This window comes from Mytilus trossulus, chromosome 8 (genome assembly GCF_036588685.1).
Source record: "Mytilus trossulus isolate FHL-02 chromosome 8, PNRI_Mtr1.1.1.hap1, whole genome shotgun sequence".
In the NCBI taxonomy this organism is placed as follows: Eukaryota; Metazoa; Mollusca; class Bivalvia; order Mytilida; family Mytilidae; genus Mytilus; species Mytilus trossulus.
In genome coordinates, this window is record NC_086380.1 from 49,997,418 (window position 1) to 50,008,709 (window position 11,292).

An 11,292-nucleotide genomic window follows, 5' to 3' on the forward strand; every position below is an offset into this window, starting at 1 on the left:
ATGAAAAGTGATTTGACCAAAAAGATACCGACAACGTGTTAAACATGTTAAAATCAGCCTTAATTTTAAATACCCAATTTTTGCCACGTACATTCTGTCTGCAAGTCATAGCCGTGATCGTATAGTGGTTAGGAAAAAAGTCGAGTTCACCTTTACCAGATATAGCCGTGTAATTTTCTACTCCTGTTATTGGGTTACTATTTCTTGTGGATTTGGATATAACCAGCCGGATTAAGTAAATGTGACTATCTAACAGTAATGTAAGTTAAAATACTGACATTTTTGAGAATTATACTGTGTGTATTTGATAATTAGTGAACTTAACTTTTTGCTGTGAAACGTTGAGGTACGTTAAAGGAAATTATAATGGACAAATTGCCAAAGCCGTTAGTTGCGTTAATTAATAGTGTCATAGATGATTACGAACAATTTACATGGAATTCTAATTACCTTGGTAACAAAATGAGAATTTCATTAGTTTGGACTAGGGGTGATGCAATACATGTAAATAGAGGAATCAAGCATAAGTCCAGATCTAATAGAGACAGAGACAATAAAAGAATGAAAATATTGAAAGAAAGAATAGACAATACAGAAGACGACGTTGATAAGACAAGTGATATCAACATTGATAATTCAGAAGTGATAATTGATTCGGGTGATGATATGATACATGATGGAACGATAGATCTCCCATTAGTAGCCCCCGAAAATGTAAACATTACACCTGTAGTGAAAGTTGCTCAACCGGTTAGTGTATCGATAGACAAAACAATCAATTTAAAGGACAATGTATTAACGGAAAGTATAGTGTGTCATAGTTCGCGAACTGTACGGAATTTACACACGGATTTTAATAAAGAAAAAGAAAATAAAGAAATAGACAAAATAAAAACTATCGCTCCGAAGTTAATAGTTACAGGGAAGAGTCCGTGTACAGATAGTCATTTTCAGAAAATTGTATACAGCCAACGATCAGACGGAAGTTGTTTGATAGGAAAATTAAAAAAGAGAGAAATGGTAGTTATATGGACATTAGGGAAGCGCGGTGAATTTCGTCATGTAAATATAGAAACTGACAAAATCGAATATGGAAACGCAATGGCTTCCGTCTACAAATTTAGAGACATTAGAAAATCGGACAATGATGAAATTAAGTGTTATGTTCGTGCTATTCCAAAGATTGAAAGATATGCAGAGATGCACAGACTTTGTTTGTGGTGTTTTGATGAATAAACTGTTATTAGGGAGGGGGATATTAGATGTTGAATATGCTAAATAATTCTAAAATAATTTTTGTGGTGTACCAAATTCTGGTCTGGAAACCAACCGTTTTTTTAAAACAACCAACATTAATTAAAATAGATCATTTGCGTATTTATTAACATTTCCGATTGGTTTTCTCCTTGTAATAGTTGAACTGTTGTTTTTATCATTTTATTTAAAACTGAGAAAAAGTTAAAAAAAAAAAAGAAGAAAAGAAAGAAGAAGAGTAAAGTTTAAGCAAGTTAATGACCAGAAAGCCATTTCAGGGTGAAATAAAATAAGAAAATATATAGATTGTATAATACTTAGAATATTTTCCATTTCAGAGAAAGGACAATAAATATTTACAATGTTTTCATTTATGTGTAATTGAAATTGTAAACTGTGATATGTACATATAGATTGTGAATATAATAAAGATAAAAAAAAAAAGTATAGTGGTTAGTACTTCGCGTTGTGGCCGCGACAACCCAGGTTCGAATCCTGGTCACGGCAAACAGCTGTGTAATGTCGCTGTTACGGCATTGTAGGCAATTTTTTTTCTCGGTCTCTCTTTTCGAATTTTGATAATCTTTCTTCGTTTTAAGATACACATACACATGTTACTATGTAAAGACAAGAAGTGTTCTAGTTGTATTCAATATGATCGCAGCGGTTCTAGTTGAATTCAATAGGATCGCAGCGGTTCCTGCAGTGATAGTCTTTTATATAATAATATAATTAACTTCATTGAAAATTCACATTCCTACCTTCTCATTTGTTTTACTGGCTATCACTGCAGGAACCGCTGCGATCCTATTGAATACAACTAGAACACTTGAGTCTTCTTGTCTTTACATAGTAACATATGAATATTTCGTGCAATGTCAATTTGAAATTCATGTCACGTCACCGTCTGGTTTTTTGTTTTTTTTTCTTCTTTAAAATCTGTAATGGTGCTCCAGTATAAAAAGAAATACCGGCGAAACAAAAACAAGATACATACACACAGAATATTTAACGACCTTGACTACAGTCGGACACGGTACCTATCGACCCTGATGGGTATCTCATACAAAGATAAAAACTAAACCCTTTTACCATGCCATGCCAACAAAAACAAAAGAGCAGTCAGACGCCGTTGGAAAAATGTATAAGATGGAACAGAATCCCTTTTGAATAGCCTGATTGCATTCGTTCCATAGATTCATCGCGTTAAAATTTTGTATGAAAAGTGATTTGACCAAAAAGATACCGACAACGTGTTAAACATGTTAAAATCAGCCTTAATTTTAAATACCCAATTTTTGCCACGTACATTCTGTCTGCAAGTCATAGCCGTGATCGTATAGTGGTTAGGAAAAAAGTCGAGTGCACCTTTACCAGATATAGCCGTGTAATTTTCTACTCCTGTTATTGGGTTACTATTTCTTGTGGATTTGGATATAACCAGCCGGATTAAGTAAATGTGACTATCTAACAGTAATGTAAGTTAAAATACTGACATTTTTGAGAATTATACTGTGTGTATTTGATAATTAGTGAACTTAACTTTTTGCTGTGAAACGTTGAGGTACGTTAAAGGAAATTATAATGGACAAATTGCCAAAGCCGTTAGTTGCGTTAATTAATAGTGTCATAGATGATTACGAACAATTTACATGGAATTCTAATTACCTTGGTGACAAAATGAGAATTTCATTAGTTTGGACTAGGGGTGATGCAATACAAGTAAATAGAGGAATCAAGCATAAGTCCAGATCTAATAGAGACAGAGACAATAAAAGAATGAAAATATTGAAAGAAAGAATAGACAATACAGAAGACGACGTTGATAAGACAAGTGATATCAACATTGATAATTCAGAAGTGATAATTGATTCGGGTGATGATATGATACATGATGGAACGATAGATCTCCCATTAGTAGCCCCCGAAAATGTAAACATTACACCTGTAGTGAAAGTTGCTCAACCGGTTAGTGTATCGATAGACAAAACAATCAATTTAAAGGACAATGTATTAACCACAGTGTAGATACTATTCTGTACGCTATCCGGAAGTCGCGATTTTCGAAGCGAGGATTTCAAACTGGCTAACAGAACGGTTTTGTTTTGGGTGCTTTTTCTCATCATTTGTTTACTCCTATATCTATAAAGTGCTTTGCACATCTTAAATGTATGTACAACATCATAAATATCAGTAACTGTAACAAAAACATGCAGTAGAATATAAAATATACGCGTGCATCACACCAACTTCATAGAAAAAAGTGAAATCGATTGACAATTTTGCTCTCGTAGTACAAAGCAAATAATCTTTTATTGCAAATATTTGCATCAGTTTACAGTAAAATATATACTGTTTCAATATTCCTACCGTATTTAAGTAGAATGTTCGTATTTCAAATAAAAAATATGTTTTCATTGAGGATCCCAAAATAAATTACTGTACGATCAGTCTAAAACTGACTGTATTCTAGTAGCGATTTCAGATTTTTTTGTCTGTATGACCAGTCGTGATTTTGAAGAAAAAAACAACAACAAATGGAAGTTTTTAACGACCTTGACTGAAAAACAACGGCAATTTGAAGGTATATACGTGTCTATGTGATATAATTTATGATTATGTCCATGGAACTATAACGTGTAATTTCTTTCATCAGACAATACAAATATATTTCTGATGATTTTTGTAGACGGCAAAATAATTATATTTTTGTTTCGTCAGTCTTACTTAAAATCAAATGCCTATAAACCAATACATGATTCGCTTGTGGACTTTGTATTAGTGTGTCGTTGCAGTTATCTATTTAACTATTACATTTTTAAGACTATTTACACCGTCTACCGTTGACCAATTGGTGATTACATACATCAAGCATGTCTCTTTTAAAATGACAAAAAAATAGATAGAGAAAGCTTTGTTTAAAAACTTTAGGTATTGAGGAAAGAATTAACGAAATAATACCCCGCCACTTCTATAGTCCATGTTTTGGAAAAAAATAAACCACCAGAAAAACTAAATTATAGGTACACAGGGGCATCATTTAATAACGAATATGAGAAAGTTTATACTTTTATTAATACTAGTACTAGTATATGGTAAGTTTTTGAAAGTTGCGTATAGTAAGCGGGTACCACCCAATAAGGTAGTGGAAAAGTCCATATCATGGAAATAAAAAACTGATGATTTTTCGAAAAAACAAAATCCACTTTCGAGTTCATCCGTCACCGGAAAAAACTCGTCAATTATACGCGCCTTTATCATCGTCATTTGTGCGTTTAGGGGCGTCGTCACTTCCTTCCAATGTTGAGCGAGTGGTTGGAAAACTATAATTCTATATTGTACGAATTATTCGGCAAATTGAATTCTCAAAATTGACAATCAACACTGCTGTCAATAGGGAAATGTCAGTAAGTACCTACAGAGCAACCATTATTTCTAGTTTATCCTGCACAAAGACGATCACTAAGACGCTTGATGAACGTAAATAGTGCAGGGATACAGGCGAGCCCCTCGATCTGGTAAATGACGTCATAAAGGCGTGTATAATTGACGAGTTTTTGCCGGTGACGGATGAACTCGAAAGTGGTCTATTGAATTAAATCGGATAAGGAATCTGAAAAATATTCATTAATTTATGACAAGTGTCTTAAGGAAGTTGTGGATATAAAATAGGTACGCCCAATATGAGGTTATGACAAAGTCCGTATTTTAGATAGAGAAACATCAAAAATATTTTTACAAAAAATTCGACTGAAACAGAAGGTCCATAGTACATGTACATTAATAGATTAAAAATGGAGCGATTTTAGAAAAGTTTAACAATTCGTTTTGGAGGTCACAGTTGGAAATACCTGATGGGTGCCCCCATATAATGCAATATTCAAGTCCGTATCTTATAAAGAAACCCCTTAAAATATTTTTAATAAAATAAGAAATATATCCCTTTTTTTTATATAAATAAGGCCGTTAATTTTCTCGTTTGAATTGTTTTACATTGTCATTTCGGGGCTTTTTATAGCCGACTTTGTGGTATTGGCTTTGCTTATTGTTGAAGGCCATACGGTGGCCTATCTTTGTTAATAGCTGTGTCATTTTGATCTCTTGTGGACGGTTGACTCATTGGCAATCATACCGCATCTTCTTTTTTATATTATAATTTATGATACGGAATCCAAGTAAAAAATAATTAATAGTTATACCAGTGACGGATTCAAGAAAATTGGGATCCGGCGGTTTGAAACTCTTTTTTAACTTTCAATGCGTTTGTATGGGAACATATATTTGGAATCCTCTTTTTTCCTGGATTTGACCCCCTCTCCATTTAAAAATGTCTGGAAACCCCAATGTATATTAAATGGTTTATGAGGAGATGCGCTAGCAAAACCGGCGAAACATGTTGTTCCAGTCCAACGGACGAACGGAAAGACGGACATCATTATCACTATAAACCATCGCTTTACAAAGTGGTGTACAATTGAGTGTGAAAGAGACAGATCTACATCCAAAAACAAAGTGAAGGAACTGTGATCAATTATAGGCTACAGTACGGCCTCGAATGTTTGTAAATTCATGCATTTTTATATAGTAACAATTAAATCTATGTGTTTGTACAATTTTAAGTATAACGGAGGACATTCCTGAAACTTCTATAAACAAACAAAGGAGTAGGTCCGGTAAGGACTCATTTTGGCCTCAAATTTCAGTTTCATCTGACGAAAGATTTTGACCACTTTTTAAACACTTAAGTGTCTATTTCACTTGATTCAATTAATTTATGTGAAAGATTTTAACTGATTTAGTCATAAAAAGCGATCCGATTCAAGCTCAAATATGAAAAATCTCTCAAATATGCCAAAAACCTACACTTTTCAGATGGTTATTGTCAAAAACGAAAGTGGCCGCATCCGTGTTCATCCACAACCTTTATATATGTTATGTATTATAATAAAATACAACTTACATTTCAATATTAAGGATGAACACGAATGCGGCCACTTTCGTTTTACCCGGAAACCGTCTAAAATTTAACTAAAATGATAGAATTTTGAAGATTTTCGTAATTTAGCATGACTTAATAGTGCTACAAACCGATATATGTGCATTGTATTTTCATAAACTGCCCATATTTATGTAGCAGAATCATTTCACTGTCCAATAAATAACTATAAGTTTACATTTTAACAATTTTGTAAAACTGTTATATTTTGGGGCCAAAAAGGGGTCTTACCGGACCTACTTCTTTTAACCTTCTTCTTATTTCAGCCACATTCAAACATCCTTATACTTAATGTAGTAAGTCGAGTACACCCTATCAAGCTAAAACATGTTTGAAAAGTTTACAGGATGTGCATTTATTAAAATATATTTGTGTTATTTAGAAAAATGACATCTTCTAATGTATCGTAAATAACTTTGAAATCACTACTAGAATACAGTGAAATAAAGACTGATCATACAGTTTCAAAATATACAAGCTCGACTGATCGTACAGTGAGAAATTCAAACAAGTGTAATTTTCTTATTACTGGCTTCAAAGATCTGGCTGAAACTTTTACCACCACTTAAAATATACTCTATTTAGTAAATTAAGTCTGGATTTTACGTTAATTTGTACAGTAAGAGTGCAAAAAGATTGTATTTAGGTTCACCGACTGATTTTCCTTAGTGATGCACTTGGAAATCTCTTAATTAAGGCAAAGATACGAATAATGAATGTGCTAAATTTAATTATAAACCATTTGTGAATATCGATGTCAGCTGAATTAATCATTAAGCAATGTACAGATGAACATCTTACCGTTTAATATAGTATATCCGACAAATTTAAAATGTGATCCAAAACGTTCTCGCTTCGAAAATCGCGACTTCCGGAAAGCGTACAGAATAGTATCTACACTGTGTTAACGGAAAGTATAGTGTGTCATAGTTCGCGAACTGTACGGAATTTACACACGGATGTTAATAAAGAAAAAGAAAATAAAGAAATAGACAAAATAAAAACTATCGCTCCGAAGTTAATAGTTACAGGGAAGAGTCCGTGTACAGATAGTCATTTTCAGAAAATTGTATACAGCCAACGATCAGACGGAAGTTGTTTGATAGGAAAATTAAAAAAGAGAGAAATGGTAGTTATATGGACATTAGGGAAGCGCGGTGAATTTCGTCATGTAAATATAGAAACTGACAAAATCGAATATGGAAACGCAATGGCTTCCGTCTACAAATTTAGAGACATTAGAAAATCGGACAATGATGAAATTAAGTGTTATGTTCGTGCTATTCCAAAGATTGAAAGATATGCAGAGATGCACAGACTTTGTTTGTGGTGTTTTGATGAATAAACTGTTATTAGGGAGGGGGATATTAGATGTTGAATACGCTAAATAATTCTAAAATAATTTTTGTGGTGTACCAAATTCTGGTCTGGAAACCAACCGTTTTTTTTAAAACAACCAACATTAATTAAAATAGATCATTTGCGTATTTATTAACATTTCCGATTGGTTTTCTCCTTGTAATAGTTGAACTGTTGTTTTTATCATTTTATTTAAAACTGAGAAAAAGTTAAAAAAAAAAAAAAGAAGAAAAGAAAGAAGAAGAGTAAAGTTTAAGCAAGTTTATGACCAGAAAGCCATTTCAGGGTGAAATAAAATAAGAAAATATATAGATTGTATAATACTTAGAATATTTTCCATTTCAGAGAAAGGACAATAAATATTTACAATGTTTTCATTTATGTGTAATTGAAATTGTAAACTGTGATATGTATATATAGATTGTGAATATAATAAAGATAAAAAAAAAAAAGTATAGTGGTTAGTACTTCGCGTTGTGGCCGCGACAACCCAGGTTCGAATCCTGGTCACGGCAAACAGCTGTGTAATGTCGCTGTTACGGCATTGTATGCAATTTTTTTTCTCGGTCTCTCTTTTCGAATTTTGATAATCTTTCTTCGTTTTAAGATACACATACACATGTTACTATGTAAAGACAAGAAGTGTTCTAGTTGTATTCAATATGATCGCAGCGGTTCTAGTTGAATTCAATAGGATCGCAGCGGTTCCTGCAGTGATAGTCTTTTATATAATAATATAATTAACTTCATTGAAAATTCACATTCCTACCTTCTCATTTGTTTTACTGGCTATCACTGCAGGAACCGCTGCGATCCTATTGAATACAACTAGAACACTTGAGTCTTCTTGTCTTTACATAGTAACATATGAATATTTCGTGCAATGTCAATTTGAAATTCATGTCACGTCACCGTCTGGTTTTTTGTTTTTTTTTCTTCTTCAAAATCTGTAATGGTGCTCCAGTATAAAAAGAAATACCGGCGAAACAAAAACAAGATACATACACACAGAATATTTAACGACCTTGACTACAGTCGGACACGGTACCTATCGACCCTGATGGGTATCTCATACAAAGATAAAAACTAAACCCTTTTACCATGCCATGCCAACAAAAACAAAAGAGCAGTCAGTACGGGGCGCCGAATGGGACTCTTGTGGTTTTGTACAAAATTCAATTCTGTCATAACAAAATCATTTTTGTCTTACAAAACTATGTGCTACAGACTTGTTTTGTGAGAACTTCAATTTTGTGATGACAAAATTCATTTGTGTAGACAAAATTCAGTTTTGTCATGACAAAATTCATTTTTGTAGACAAAATTCATATTTGTCATGACAAAAGTCAATTTTGTGTAAAAAGGTATGCAGATATAAACATATTTGCATACAAAATTGACTTTTGTTACCTGATATGGAAATCAAATCACAAAAGTCAATTGTGTGAGGTAAGATTCAATTTTGTCAATTTTGTTGAGACAAAAGTCAATTTTGTTAATTTTGTTGAGACAAAAGTCAATTTTGTTGAGACAAAAGTCAATTTTGTTAATTTTGTTGAGACAAAAGTCAATTTTGTCAATTTTGTTGAGACAAAAGTGAATTTTGTCAATTTTGTTGAGACAAAAGTGAATTTTGTCATTTTTGTGACGACAAAATTCATTTTTGTGACGACAAAATTCAATTTTGTGACAACAAAATTGACTTTTATGAGACAAAATTGACTTTCGTGAGACAAAATTGACTTTTGTGAGACAAAATTCAATTTTGTTGAGACAAAATTCAATTTTGTCAATTTTGTTAAGACAAAATTCAATTTTGTCATTTTTGTTGAGACAAAATTCAATTTTGTCAATTTTGTTGAGACAAAATTCAATTTTGTCAATTTTGTTGAGACAAAAGTCAATTTTGTCAATTTTGTCTCACAAAAGTCAATTTTGTGTAACAAAAGTCGATTTTGTGTAACAAAAGTCGATTTTGTATGTAAATTAGTTCACAGAAACCAAACTAAACTAATTTGAATACAAAATTCACTTTTGTCGCCCAATTTTCAAATAAGGTAACAAAAGTCAAGTCTGTGTAACAAAAATGAATTTTGTCATGACAAAAGTGACTTTTGTCCGCTGTTAGATAATTTTGTATGACAAAATTTTAAATTAGTAGTATGATACAAATTTTGTTAAACTGAACTAATTTTTGTTGAACAAAAGTCACTTTTGTCCGTACAAAATTGAATTTTGAGTACAAAACAACAAGAGTCCCATTCGGCGCCCCGTAGTCAGACGCCGTTGGAAAAATGTATAAGATGGAACAGAATCCCTTTTGAATAGCCTGATTGCATTCGTTCCATAGATACATCGCGTTAAAATTTTGTATGAAAAGTGATTTGACCAAAAAGATACCGACAACGTGTTAAACATGTTAAAATCAGCCTTAATTTTAAATACCCAATTTTTGCCACATACATTCTGTCTGCAAGTCATAGCCGTGATCGTATAGTGGTTAGTACTTCGCGTTGTGGCCGCGACAACCCAGGTTCGAATCCTGGTCACGGCAAACAGCTGTGTAATGTCGCTGTTACGGCATTGTAGGCAATTTTTTTTCTCGGTCTCTCTTTTCGAATTTTGATAATCTTTCTTCGTTTTAAGATACACATACACATGTTACTATGTAAAGACAAGAAGTGTTCTAGTTGTATTCAATATGATCGCAGCGGTTCTAGTTGAATTCAATAGGATCGCAGCGGTTCCTGCAGTGATAGTCTTTTATATAATAATATAATTAACTTCATTGAAAATTCATATTCCTACCTTCTCATTTGTTTTACTGGCTATCACTACAGGAACCGCTGCGATCCTATTGAATACAACTAGAACACTTGAGTCTTCTTGTCTTTACATAGTAACATATGAATATTTCGTGCAATGTCAATTTGAAATTCATGTCACGTCACCGTCTGGTTTTTTGTTTTTTTTTTCTTCTTCAAAATCTGTAATGGTGCTCCAGTATAAAAAGAAATACCGGCGAAACAAAAACAAGATACATACACACAGAATATTTAACGACCTTGACTACAGTCGGACACGGTACCTATCGACCCTGATGGGTATCTCATACAAAGATAAAAACTAAACCCTTTTACCATGCCATGCCAACAAAAACAAAAGAGCAGTCAGACGCCGTTGAAAAAATGTATAAGATGGAACAGAATCCCTTTTGAATAGCCTGATTGCATTCGTTCCATAGATACATCGCGTTAAAATTTTGTATGAAAAGTGATTTGACCAAAAAGATACCGACAACGTGTTAAACATGTTAAAATCAGCCTTAATTTTAAATACCCAATTTTTGCCACATACATTCTGTTCTGCAAGTCATAGCCGTGATCGTATAGTGGTTAGTACTTCGCGTTGTGGCCGCGACAACCCAGGTTCGAATCCTGGTCACGGCAAACAGCTGTGTAATGTCGCTGTTACGGCATTGTAGTTAATTTTTTTTCTCGGTCTCTCTTTTCGAATTTTGATAATCTTTCTTCGTTTTAAGATACACATACACATGTTACTATGTAAAGACAAGAAGTGTTCTAGTTGTATTCAATATGATCGCAGCGGTTCTAGTTGAATTCAATAGGATCGCAGCGGTTCCTGCAGTGATAGTCTTTTATATAATAATATAATTAACGTCA

At 33.0% G+C, this 11,292-nt stretch overlaps 2 non-coding genes across 2 annotated transcripts; both read left to right on the top strand.

Annotated features, from left to right (window-relative positions):
• The first annotated feature begins 10,091 nt into the window (after positions 1 to 10,091).
• On the top strand, positions 10,092 to 10,163 carry Trnah-gug (transfer RNA histidin (anticodon GUG)). The gene has a single exon. It is a non-coding gene; the product is annotated as a tRNA-His (tRNA).
• Positions 10,164 to 10,986: 823 nt separating this feature from the next.
• On the top strand, positions 10,987 to 11,058 carry Trnah-gug (transfer RNA histidin (anticodon GUG)). Its single transcript has one exon. It is a non-coding gene; the product is annotated as a tRNA-His (tRNA).
• Positions 11,059 to 11,292: the final 234 nt, after the last annotated feature.